This window comes from Dipteris shenzhenensis, chromosome 28 (assembly GCF_047967505.1).
Source record: "Dipteris shenzhenensis isolate YYH24624 ecotype China chromosome 28, Dip_SZ_1.0, whole genome shotgun sequence".
NCBI classification, from domain to species: Eukaryota; Viridiplantae; Streptophyta; class Polypodiopsida; order Gleicheniales; family Dipteridaceae; genus Dipteris; species Dipteris shenzhenensis.
The window spans coordinates 50125465-50139770 of record NC_141623.1 but is presented as its reverse complement, the minus strand read 5'-3'; positions in this window follow the sequence as shown (position 1 = coordinate 50139770).

The following is a 14306-nucleotide window of genomic DNA, read 5'->3' as shown; positions in this document are numbered from 1 at the left end:
ACGCTTGAGCATAATATGGTCATGTGAAATGTTAGGGTCAAACACGATGATCCTAACTTTGGAAACCCCATCAAATCTACCGCATCCGTTGTGGAGAGAGTAAACCAAGGAGGGGGGTCTCTGTGACCTACCCAAAAAAGGTTCCAATAATGGCGAAGAGTCGATGATAAACCTATGGAAGATCGAAAAATGTGATGAAGAGTGAAGTGACCCATATGTCCTCCTCTACAAGGTCAAAACCCAACATGAACGGTGTAAGGAAAACCCACCTAGAACAAGTGCCAAGGGGTTAGCCTTGACTATTGTGCTCACTACCCCAAGAGCATTGAAAGCCACCTGGAAGAAGCCTTGTCTCGATAATAGAACATTGGAAAGGTGGGGGGTGAGGTCTATTGGTAAGGCCGCAAGCACCCAATCCCTAGCCTATGATCTAGAACCGCTGGACTCAACGATGCATCAAAGAGGGTGGTGGGCCACTTAAACTCCACATCCTTTTGAAGGTGCAACAACTCATATTTTGAACATATGCAGGTTCTCATGGCTAGCGGAAGCTATCAAGAATTGTAGAATGGGTATCCATTAATCAAAGGTGAAAGGTCGACTCAAATACAAATAAGAATCCATCATCACTAGGGAGAAGGATGAAGGAGAGGGACTGAGAGGGGAGGGGCTGGATACATGGAATGGGAGGCAAGGGGTAGGGAATGGGAGGCGGGGGGTAGAGAATGAGGGGTGGGGGGTTAGGAATGGGAAGCAAGGGCAAGAAAAGCAAGCAGGGAGTAGGAAAGGAAAGTTGAGGGGCAAGAAGGTGAGGTGGGGGGCAAGAATTGCAAGTACGAGAACATGAAAGGTAGGCGGTGGTGAATGAAGAAAAGCTGGGGGGTAGAAATGTGAGACCAGGGGAAAAGGATAGGAGGTAGGGAGAAGGGAAGGGGCAGCGGGGAGCAAAGAGAGGGAGGCGGGGCTGGGGGAGAGGGAGGCAGGGCTAGGAGAGGGAGGCAGAGCAGTAGGGAGGGAGGGAGGAGGTAGCAGGAGGGCAATAAGATGGAGGGAGGTGATGGGGAGTTTTAATAGATCCTCTGGAATTCTTCATAAAATAAATTTAAAGTGTGACTTCCATCGACAAAAAAGTGATTATCTTTTTTGTCATAGAAAAGAATTTTATTCAATACTCCAAGAGCAAAGCTCAAGCGATAAGTACATCGTGCTAGGCATGAGAAAAACATCCAAAAGGGCAAAAACAAGATCATGCAAGAGAGCTAGAATAAAACTAAGGTGGTTGAGGCTGAAAGTGCTACCTCAACCTTGTGGTGGAGGACCCCGAGAGCCACTCCACTCCCTAAGAAAGACAATTCTCTTGGTAGAAGCTTCCTAAGAATTGGGAAGATCCCTGAATGCTCATCCAAACATCCATCAAGGTGTGTCCAAATAGAAGCCAAAGTGTGGTGCAGGGTGAACGTGTGAAACATCCAATGCTTATGTTCATCTTGATCTCCAAATATGGCATACTTATTTGGTTTTTCCTGAATCTCCCCGAGAGTATCCATAAACGCATGTGCAAGTCACTATATAGAATCAAGCATCATCCAGAGAATATGACTCAACCAAATGTTTTAAACTCTCCCAAGGAGTATCCAAAGAGGCATTTGCAAGTCTCTATATAGAATGGAGATCATCCAAAGAACATGATTCAACCAAATATCATCAAACTAAGAGTTCCTAAGAAGACTCGTCATGTCTCTCATAGAAGATGTGAGGCCCCAAAAGAGAGAGGTATGCCACCATATGCTAAGTCATGAAGAAGGAAGAAGGAATAAAGGTGCTTAAGGGACTAGCAATCCCCTTCTAGGTATCCACAGTCCCAAAGGCCACATGGGCAATAGTTTAACTGCCATGTGGGTAGCAAGCTCATAGGAAGAAAACATGAAAGCATGGTGTCGCCTCATGGGCAGGAGATTCAAGGTCATACTTGGCAAGTCAGAGGGTCTTTGGACACTTGGATCTGTATGGACCTGCCACGTGCCTGCAAGTGATTGGATGGAGTAGATCTCTATAGGGAATACCATATGGAACAATAGTGCCAATGTCAGCATCTGTATAGAATATAGTATGGAACACCCGTGTTGATGTCAGCAGTTGTACAGAAGCACAAGACCAGATACAAGGCTTGGCAATGGCTTGGAACAAAGGCAGATCAGTAGGGAACAATTGTACATGTTTTGGGGCAGGTTCTAGCCAAGAAGAACTAAGGATGCAGGTCGAGATTTAGGGTAGGACTTCCTGAGCCAATGATAGCCTGCCATGTGGTTGGGTAGATCCTATAGAGGCATCAAATAGAGATCCCACTAGGTCAGCTTTATAGACCTAGTTGGGTAAGTTAAACAAGCTGCAAGTCACCTCTATAGGGTCGGTTGATTTGGGGGCTACTAGCCCCAATAAAAGGGGAGCCAAAGAAACTCATTATCTATCCACTTGAGTAGCAAAAGTCCAATATATTGAAGCAGTAGGTCAGCAATAGTAGGGCTTACATCCAAGAGGTCTACAGAAGGCTAAAGAGCTATAGACAAAGCTGAGAAGGCGCTGCACACCTAGGTTGATAGTTAGGGCAACAAGGAATAGGTACCAAGGCGCAGTGACTAAGTCTACAAAATCTCGACAAGGAGCACGAGGGCTCAGGGATCTAGAAATGCCACAAAGATAGTAGGAAAAATTTTGGTAAGTATAGAGAAGTGCAGTTTGATGGGACTCTGGACTCTTTTGTATTGTGTCCTTTTTTGGATAGAAACATATCTTATGTTGGCTCTATATCTCTCTTGGAGCATTTTCTATTTACTGGCTTCCACATTCACATGTATATTGAGTACACACGAGTAAAGAAGTTTTGCATTCCATAGTTAAACACTTTAATGTCAATTCTTGGGTTATCTATTAGTCTTTTGCTGCATAAGGTACCCTCTGTTTTTGTACTTATGAAATTACAATCTCAAATCCAAAGTTATCTTCTTCGTTGAGATAGAGGAATACAAGTTGATGATGAATAAGTTGTAGCCTCTAGATGGTTTTATGAATTGGATTATTGATTTAGAAGAATTTAATAATGAGTTAAGAACCAAGCCACTCAAATTTCAATTGATGCTCAATTGTTGGGTTACCGATGATGATCTGACTCTAGACAATTTAGAGGTCAAGAAGAGATCGTGGAGTTTGAAGGCAAACACCTAATTTGGCATGGCAAATATCTATTCAAAATTGACATTGTCCTTGGATGGTATGAAATTATTGGTGAATACCTAGCAACGGGCAGGGTTACTTGTCATTACAATCAAATTCAAAGGAGGAATTGGCTACATACTAGCCACCAATGCTAGTTAAAAACACAGCTTTGAACATGTTAAGACTTGCGATGCATGTCAAAAAGCAAACAGGTCAAACAATCAAACTCAATCCATGATCCCTATTTTGATTCTTTTACATTTTTAGAACTTGGGGTTTGATTTTGTTGATCCTATTGTCCCTACCTCCTCCTCAAGAAAAAGTTATATCCTGGTTGCCATTGACTAATTGAATGATGCTACCACTATAGCAAAGGTTTTTATTGAGCAAATTTTTGGCTAGTTCTGAGAGCCTAAACAGATAGTAACTGATTGAGGCAATCATTTCAAGAATAAGTTAACAGAATCAATCATGGAAAGATTGTCTATGTGCATTGGGCGGTATCTCCTTATAACCCCCAAGGCAAATGGCCAAGTAGAAAGTACTAATAAAGTCTTACAAGCCATCCTACAAAAGCTATTTACATTTGACATGGAGCCTGGGATGAAAGATTACCACAGGCTATGTGGGCATAGTTTTGATAGTTTCTTGTGTATGGTTTGGAGTGCATTGTACCCCTCAAAATAAAGTGCATCCTTGTGTATGGTTTGGAGTGCATTCTACTCCTCAAAATAAAGGTGCTATCTTTGCAAACTACTTTGGAATTCTTGTAATCCAAGAGCAATTGAGGACAGTACCAGGTGTTGAATTGGCACATGAGAATACTAGAGGTAGGGCTCCGGCTTGGTGTCCAACCCCTACCCAAAGAGAAGCAAGAGTAGACTCCTCTAGTTATGCATATTGAAGATACTCCATAAATATTTTCCTTAGTCAAATGAGGACAAATTGCTCCTCTCTCTCATAGTACATAGAGAACCATAGGAGAATGATGGGACCAATTCTTTTGGCTCAATGGGAAGTGATGAGACTAGTGAAAACTAGTTGAAATACCAAGGTCCCCGAGCTGATCTGGCCTCCTCTGTACTGTGTGGGGGAAATCAGATGACCCGATGTGTTAACCGCATGGGTTAAGGGACTCACAATGGTCACCAAAGGAACCAGTTCTAGAGTTCTCTTAAACCAACCATGCAGTTGTGGGATGGATATCTAGGGCTTTTGGATTGGGTACACATTATATCATGCCTTTTCCAACAAGCATTGTACAAGGGATGGGCGGTTTCAAAACAGTTGCCCAGGTTTTGAAATAGCTACCCAAGTCTTTAAAAGAGTTGCCCGGGTTAGGATAACAGAAGTGCCATTCTTGAAACTTGTCCAAGACCGGCAGCTTGGGTGCAGCCTACTGCAAGAAGGTATAAAATGGCATACTGCCATGATTGGCTTGACAAATCATAATCGGATAACACAAAGCCATTGATAAAAGGTGGGAAAGCAACAACGGAAGTGGAGCTGCAAGAAGCTGACACAAAGATAGAGGGTAGCATCATGCCTTGCCAGATGGGCCCAAGCAAATTATAAAAATTGAGAATCGAGGGAGTGGTATGAGGAATAGGGTTGGCCCTACCTTCAAAAGGTGCTATGTATAAAAGGTTGATTGACATCCAACCAATCGTGAATATGAGCTAATTTTGAAGATGAAATTCCCAAATACTTTAATCCAATAAGCATATTCATGCAAAACTTGGGCGCACATAAGCGTTTTCATACAAAAATTTTCATATTTGGGAGCATAGTATTCATCACGTAAATATATGATGAAACAACATTAACCTTTTAGAAAAGAATGAATGCTACAAAAACACAAGACTCATCCAATATGTGTCCCCCATATTGGCCTTCACAGATCAGGGGAATATATGTAGGAACACAAGACCGTGTACTAATGGTACTATCCAATGACTCTTCCGTCATAGGCTCCTTTCCTGGCCTCCTACCAAACATTTCAGCTTTTTGAACTTTGACTGGGCCGTCTATCTTCACACTAGGGGGAGAACCCTCGTGAACAACACGAGAGCCTCGCCTCTTGACCAAACAAAGTCCCAGTAGACAACACAAATCAAGAAACTCCTACACACCCTCTATAACTTCTATGTCGATGTCAGCACATCCCATGCTAATCGTCACACTCACCTCAAGAACCTTCGAACTATCCATCGTTGAACCATCCACCTTCCATGGTCTACCTCTACCCTTATTCACCACCTCATACCTATGAAAAAAATGCTATCAGCATGGTAGTCTAAAGCACATTAACATGATCAAACATCTACAAATAAATTTTGATGCATGCATGAACAAACCTCTACGAAGCTCCTTCTGCAAGCCCATCACCAACCTCCTTCTCTTGACTTTTTGTATGCCTCTCACCCCCCTTCACTCTTCTTGCTTCATGCTTCCCACTCCCCTTCCTTCTTCTTTCACTCCTTCTCCCCCCTCACTCTCTTCTCTCCCCTTCTTCTCTTGATGATTCACATTGCTACAACTCCAAAAGCCATTGCCATGACACTCTTGGACCACATGTGCTTGCATTGCTCTCACAACAAGGAGTAGGAGTCTCCATTGACACAAGGGTGGGGGTGTGCATGAAATAAACACAAGAAAAAACCCTAAAAAGGCCATAAAACAAAATCTCACCAAGTAAGCTGGGAGCCCCGAAACTACCAAAACTAGCAACCCATTGCAATAATTGTAACACAGCATACGCTCTAATATAATGCAATGCATGTCGGTGAATAACTTAGTGCACGGTGTGTCAACCAATTGACTGGAAGGGGGATTTGTTGACCTGAAGGTGGCTAGCTAAGGTTCCACTCACCTTGACCCACATACATGCAATTAAAGTATGGGTGAATCCTAGGAGCTAAACCACAAAGCCAAAGGATAGTGCTTCCAATAATGTTGTATCTAATGAATTACCCACTTTAGCATTATCCCCATCTAGGAACTCATCCTAAAGCTCATAATCTTTGCAAATTCCATCACAAGCTGATATCTCTAGCTCAGAGGACTCAATGAGCTTTGATGAAGAAATGGGTGAAAACATGAATCTCGAGGCCTCTATGTCTCCTAACTCCAATTTAGTCAGACCCTAGTTCCCCACAACTTCAACCATAGCCTCATGGATAAGAGAATCAATCTCCAACATTATAGGGAGGTTTGGTAGTTTTGACCCAATCTTGACATGGTAAACCCATTTGCAAGGATAATCAGAGCACTTGAGGAGCCACAGGGCCCTCCTACAACATCTATAGCAAGAAGCATGTAGAGTATTCCTATTCCCACCACATCAGTGAATGAGAGAATCCTATGGGACTGCATTTCTGGTTCTATTCATAGAGCCATCCTTCACTGGAATCTTCGAGCCAAGGTTTACTAGCAATCATCCATTAAATTCTCTGGCACAAAGAAATGAACAAATAGATTTTGGGGGGAACACACTGCCATGAACAATGGATCCCCACCCCCCTTTGTACCCAACTTGGATAGGTGGCCCAGAAGACACTCCCTACTCGACAAACACACCCTATAGACTGATACCTAATGTGAGTATGCCTATGCCTCAGCCATCACTGGTGTAGCAAGCAAGGCCAAGCTCACTGTGAATGCCAGTTCCAGGGCTGAGTTTTCTAGAACTGATCAATGCTATGTTTGTATGGCACTAACTTTTTATAATCCACCTCTAGTGCCACCACCGTGCCTACCCACCAAAGAATCCTCTTGTGCTACAAATGGTGCTCATTGATGAGGCTATGAAGATCCTAGTGCAAGCACTATCCAGGGGGGTTGTGCCACCAACACTTGCATTAGAAGGGATACCAACTCTTCAAGGAGCAAACTAGTCACCATCTCCATGCTTATTACTAAATTCCTAGGTGAAGGAGATCCAGTGTCCCACATTGAGAGGTTCAAGTAAATTTGAGAGACCTTGGGGGATATAGGTGACTTGGATAAGGTCAATGCATCCGAACTAAGCCTTGATGGCAAGGTAGGCTAGTGGTATAGGGCATTGAACCCTGAAGAGAAAATTAACTGGGATATGCTCAGATAGTCCTTTATAGTGGGGTTTGCCACCAGCGGTCCCAAATGGAGCCCTATCAATGAGCTATATGAGGTCAAGTAGAAAGACACTGAGTCTCTTCGAAATTATATAGCTAGAATTGAACACTTGAACTCTTGCTGTGAGCCTCATGAGAGGATCAATGATGCACAATTCCTACCATGCTTCCTCATTGGACTTTGCATAGTAAGTCTGCAAATTTAAGGCATTCTACACTATTGATATGCTTAGGTGGATATGTCGGCTTTTGATTATGTATCACTATGACATATTTATCTACCTTCAACTCTCTAATTTGATATAATGTCATGAATTGAGTGAGGTATTCTATCATATAGGTGTAGGTAAGAGGGATTGAAACTTCACAAGCAATACTTCTAATCCCTTGGACAGTAAGAATGTGCATGCATCTACTGACATGTCAAGCATGGAGACTCTTGGCCATACAAATGGTAATGTCTTTTATTTTATTGCAGCTCCTTTCTTGTCTTGAGACTTTATCTCTACTGGCTGCCACCTTGTTTGGAGTGATGGAATCATTTGCCTTTCCATTACATTTTTGCTCTTTTGACACCATACTAGCAAATAGTTCTAACAATTGTTGAAAATGTTGATTATGTTGTATGATTTAAAATGTGGTGTTGTGTTGTCACTATTGGTTGGTCCCATGGTCCCTACGACACCTATCGTCGGAATTCACCTCACATTTTGATACTTGTTCTATTCTTTGAGGATTCTTTGACAAAGGGAAGATTCACTCTTGTTGAGTCACTTGGCACTTTGGTTTATCGATTCAAGATAGTTGCATCTTTGCACTCACATGCCACCTTGTAAAGTCACTAGTTGACTATTTTGGCATTCGATTCTGCACCACTTCTTCAAGCCTTGTAAAGCCTCTGGCTATCACCGGCACTTTGTTGCTATTTGTATACAAGTTTTGATTCTTGGTGCACAATGATTGATAATAACTATGTCAATTGGAAGTTCAAAATGCTGAACATTTTTCAGCTAAAGAACTTGTGGGACATAGTCATGGAAGATGAAAAGAGACCCAAGATGACTTTGGCAACTCCTCTTATGGAAGATCAACAACTAGAGCTCACAAAGCAACAAAAAGAGTGGGATACCAAGGCTCAAAGTGCCTTGAATATCATCAACTTCAATGTGAAGGATATGATGATCCCTCTTCTTCATGGGCAGACCTTACTTGCTCTTGCTTGGAAGGCCTTGCAAAAGAGGTACAATGCCAAGAACATGTCTTGTATTCTCTTGCTAGAGAATCAACTGAACAACAATGCAAAGCTTCCAAATAAATCAGGTCCTGCTGACTTCTTACTCAGCTCACATCACTTGGACACGAGGTCAAACAAGAAAGACTAGTCAAGTTTGCCATCAATGGACTTGGATCAAATTATGGGTAGGTTGTTACTGCATTAGTCACTCGAGATGCACCTCCAACATTTCAACTCATGTTAGACATGCTCATGTAGGAGCAATTGAGACGTGGTCTCAAAACAGATTCGAAGAATCATGATACAGCCTTCACAGTAAGAGGAGGTGAGGAAAAGGCAAGAATTTTGTATGCTCTAGCAATCAAGGCAGAGGTCAGTACCATGGCAGACAGTCTCCATCTTCATCAACTCAAAGTAAGGGTCCTCCATCTCAGAGGGGGACATGGATCCCAGACCGGGTAGAGGTAACTCTAGAAGAGGAGGAAATCAAGGAAGTATTCCTAGACATGAGGGAAGTTGCAACTATTGTGGCATTCCAAGCCATTGGGAGCCAGAATGTAGAAAGAAACAAAGGGATTTATCCAATGTGGTCTAGTGAAATAGGTCTCACAACCCTCATCAAGTGCCTATGATGTAGACAACTCTCAGGACTATCAACACAAAGTTCTCATATGGCAGTCTACATCTTAGACACAGAAAGATGAGGACACATGGTGGTTTGAGTCTGGTGCAAACAACCACATGACACATGAGAAAGAATGGTTCTCTGATCTTCGTCCCACAACCGAAACCCAAGAGAGAATGTCGTGATGGGGGATGACACACCCCACAAAATCGAAGGGATCGTCGGTGGCCGCATAGCCTTACATAGTAATGCAGGCACCGCAGGGCAATGGAAATGCATTCTATGTCCCCACAATGGCACATAACCTTCTCTCTATTGGACAGATGATTGAGATTTATATGGAAGTCATCTTCAACAAGTATGGATGCACCATGAGAGAGTTCAAGAGTCCTAAATCCATCATTGCTGAGGGTGTCAAGATTGGAAGAATGTTGAAGATTTCTTCTGCCATTCGGATCCCGAGCACCCTAATAGCTCATCATCAGAATTAGGATGCTTATTTGAGTACATTATGCCATTCCGATCTAGAGAGCCATAATAGCTCATCATGAGAAGAATTAGGATGCTTATTTGAGTACATTATGGCCCAAGAGGTATGGTCACCTCAACTTCAGAAGCCTTGTAGCCCTAAAAAAGACAAACATGGTACAGGGGCTTCCATAGTTGTACTTACAAAAATATGTATGTGAGGCTTGTTGCATGTGTAAGCAACTCAGACATCCCTTTCCAACATCTTCGATTCAAAGTACCGATGTTCTTCAGATCATTCATTCAGATCTATGGGGTCCAACTATGATACTGTCTCTCGGCAAGGCTTTGTACTTCATGACCTTCATCGTTGATTACTCACAGAAGACTTGGATCTACTTACTGAAATAGAAGTCTGATGCATTTAACACTTTCAAAGACTTCAAAGCCTTGGTAGAAAAGCAAACTAGCAAGTCCATAGAGTTCAATGCCTAAATTTGCAGACAGCATGGAATCACATGTCAGTTCACATGCATGTATACCCCTCAACAAAATGAGGTTGATGAACAAAAGAACAGGGTGATTGAAGAGTCATCTAGATGCATGCTCAATGAGCCTGAACGTTCCAAGATAGTATTGGGCTAAGGCATGTGACACAACTGTGTACTTGATGAACATCAATCCCACTGCTTCATTGCAAGACATAACAATAGAAGAGGCATTCACAGGAACTATGTCCTCTATTGGTCACTTGAGAGTATTTGGATCTCTTTCTTATGATCATGTTCTTGACACACTTAGGACTAAACTTGATGTCAAATCAATCAAGTGTGTTTTTCTTGGATATGTTGCAGAGTTGGAGGGGTATCAACTCTATGATCTGGCCAAGCAGTTCAGTTGATTATACCTAGGGATGTTATCATTGATGAGGCTTCATCATACTTTGACAGTTCGACTATAGTTTCTACTCCACCTCAACCAGCAGTGCCAATGATATATCATAATTCTTTGGCCAAAGAGACAGATAGTATGTAGTCCAAAGTGACCACTTAGAGTAAAGGCAAAGAAAAGGTTCTTGACATAGTGGATACAACAACTACCACAGTCACCATCGAGATTTTGAAAGTTCCACTTCCAATCTCAGAAGATCTGCTCATGATCAAAAGACACATGAGAGGTGGACCTACAAGAAACTATGCATTCATGGCCAAAGTGATGGAGTTTGATGAGCCAACCTCCTTCAAAGATGCAATGCAAGTCCCTGAGTGGCAACATGCAATGGATGAAGAGTACAATGCTCTTCTCAAAGACTAGACTTAGACCTTGACAGATCTTCTAGCAGAGAAGAATCCCATAAGATGCAAATGGGTTTACAAAGTCAAACTCAACACAGCTGGTGAGGTTGACAGATATAAGGCTAGGTTGGTAGTCAAGGGATACACCCAAGAGTATGGTATAGATTATGACGAGACCTTTGGACCAGTTGCAAAGATGACTACTGTCAAGACAGCCATAGCTCTTGTAGCTCACTTTGATTGGCCCATCCACTAGATGGATGTGAAGAATGCCTTCCTCAATGGTTTTCTAGATGAGGAAATCTACATGATACAACCTCCAGGATATGCTATTACCGCCGGGATGGAATAAAAGGTCCGCAAGTTGCAAAAATCACTTTATGGTATGAAAAAGTTCCTCATTCATGGAATGCAAGGATTCATCATCACTTTTTGACATCTGGTTTTCAGCCATCAAATTCAGATCCATCTCTTTAAATCAGAAAGACTACAGAAGACATCCTTCTTGTAGTGCTCTATGTTGATGACTTGATCATCACCGACTCCAATGGACATCTCATCTCATAAACAAAGAGTCAGCTCACCTCAGAGTTTGACATGAAGGCTATGGGATAACTCCATGACTTTCTTGTTATAGAAATATGGAGAGATGACACAGGCATCACACTTTCTCAGGGAAGGTACACTTAAAAGGTACTTAAACAGTTTCAGCTACATGACTACAAGCCACTCCCTACTCCTATGGTATGCAATATCAAGTTGTCACCACTTGACAATTCTCCAGCTTCAGATCCTCTATAGTACATACAGCTCATTGGCAACTTGATCTATTTGACTATCACCAAGCCATACATATCATATGCAATTGTTGGGATGCCTTCCATGTTAATCTAGCAATGCTTTAGTTTGCTTGTGTGTTGATGTAATAGTGCTATAGTATACTCTCATTGATTGGTGAGGTGAACTAGACTTGATCAAGGGTTTCTAGTAGCACAACTCCAATAGGATTCATGTTTTTGACTATGTAAGGCCCTTGACTTAGATATTTGAGCTAGCCCTTGTGGACATTGTCATTATAGAGTAGAACTAGGTCATTCTTTTTAATTCCTTTATCTTTGAGGTTTCTATCAAACCATGCTTTTCTTCTTTGTTATTTTGCTATCATGGCATGGTAGGCTATTCAGCTTATCTCCATTGATCAACATAGACTTCCTTGGAGGGGCTCGTGGTCTCCCATGCATTCTTGGATTGCTATGCATAGGCTTGGTATGACAAATTCAGTGGGATCACTACTTTAAGTCCTTACACCAATTGGAGAGGCGTAAATCTTGTATTGTCCTTGAGTGTGTGTTAACCTTTTTGGGGTTAACACCACCACATTTTGGTATATTTTGATGTATTTGCATACATATATAGCATTAAGATTTTACCTTAGAGTGATTAGGCCCAAGAATGTTGTTAAAACTAGGAGTAGGAGTGTAGAGAGTAGGAAAAGAGAATAGGGTTCCCCTCTATTCAAAAGGTGGCATGTATAAAAGTGAAGAACATTGACTTTGGTCTTCAGTTGTTGATATATGTAAAAGTTTATCGAATACAATCTCTCTTCTCCATCATGAGGTGTGTCCTTATTTCCTTCTCTTCCCTCTTGTGATTGCCACTCTCTACCCCTTCATCACTTCTCATCCCATCCCCCCTCCCCTTCTCATTCCCTATACTTCCCTCTCCACATCCCATTTCCTTCTAAGGGAATCACAACTAAACAACAACCCAATATCCACAAAGGTGACATTTGTGGATGGCATCTACATGCATTGCTTCTCTTATAGGGTAGCTTGGAGTGGAGCACTCCAACAACATTTGTTCAAGATCCTCACGATATGTGAGTCACCATTGAGGACCACACATTTTTGGCAACATTGCCGAGGAGTTTTAAGGTACATTTTTGTGCGCATTTGCTTCTCTCATTATCTACCAATTGTCCAATGCTTAGTAGCTTATGAACAACTAGAGTATAGGAGGTATGTGAGTGAAAAGAGGTGTTTGCAAGAGTTTTTAAGCAATTTCGAGTGATTTTGAAGTGTTTTTTAGTTATCAAATCATAGAAAAAGGTAGCTACAATGATTACTAAGGCATTGATATTGTGAAAATCAATCAAAAACTTAAAGTGATGCTACTTGTAAATTTCAAAGTGGTTTGAATAACAAGACTATCACATTTTGAAAAAACCCCCCATTGTGCTTGTAAATGAGTTGTTTTATGTTGTTTCTTTTCTAATTTAGGTAGAGTAGGTAGTGTAGCACCACCTAGGCCCAAAAAATTCTACACAAAGCCAATTTTTTTAAAGAGAATCACCAAACTTCCATCAACAAGCTATGCAACGTAGCCCCCACGAGATTAAGGTCTGATTTAATGCCCATTGGATTAGCTAATTTAGTGCACTAAATTAGCTCTTACACATCTACGTACTACTAGCTGGCACATTTAATTTGATGGCTCATCAATTGAAAAAGTTAACCACCATAAATTAGGAGATAATTCAATGATCTCGTAGTTAGAGGTTAATTCAATGACCTAGGAGTTAAAGTTTGATCCAACACCCACTCATTTACGATTAATTTAGTGCCACAGTGGGTTACTGCAATACCAAGGTGAATTGAAAGTCAGGTCATTTGTCTAAATCTAATTGAAACATTCACTTGAGAAAGAACTTGCATCTAAGTGCTTCTAAGAATTGCTAGGATCAGTGTAATCACTAAATTAAGCATCAAAAATCTAGAAAAGGACCACTTGTAATATCAAGAACTAATAATTGGATCCCACATCGAATTAAGATCTAATTTGACACCTATTAAAATAAGCTCAATTTAGTGCACTGAGTTTGCTATTTTCGTGACCAAGGACTTAGCATCTAATTTAGCGCCCACGGGCTGCATTAGACGGGGAACTACACTTTGATATATTTTGACTCATGGGCCTATCTGGGTCGTTCACATACATCCCTTTACATACATTCACCTTAGGTTTGGTAGAGTTCTTGCTAGAGAGCTTGAACCTGAGGATATTTCTTTAGATAACATATTGTCTAGCTACCTACCTAGCTTTGCATTGGTCCACTCCAAAAATCTAGTCTTGAGCTCACACTCCATGCACAAACCATCCCAAGTTGATATATCCAGCTCCAGGAAATCCATGAGCTTTGACAAAGAAGTGGGTGAGAACCCAAATGTTGGAGTCTTAATTGCTCCTAACTCTATCTCAATTTGTTCTCAGTCTCCAACTTCTTCCACTACATAATTTGCATATGAGAGACCTTTTCAAATATGATGGGAACATTTGGGTTGATTGAACAAGCTGATATG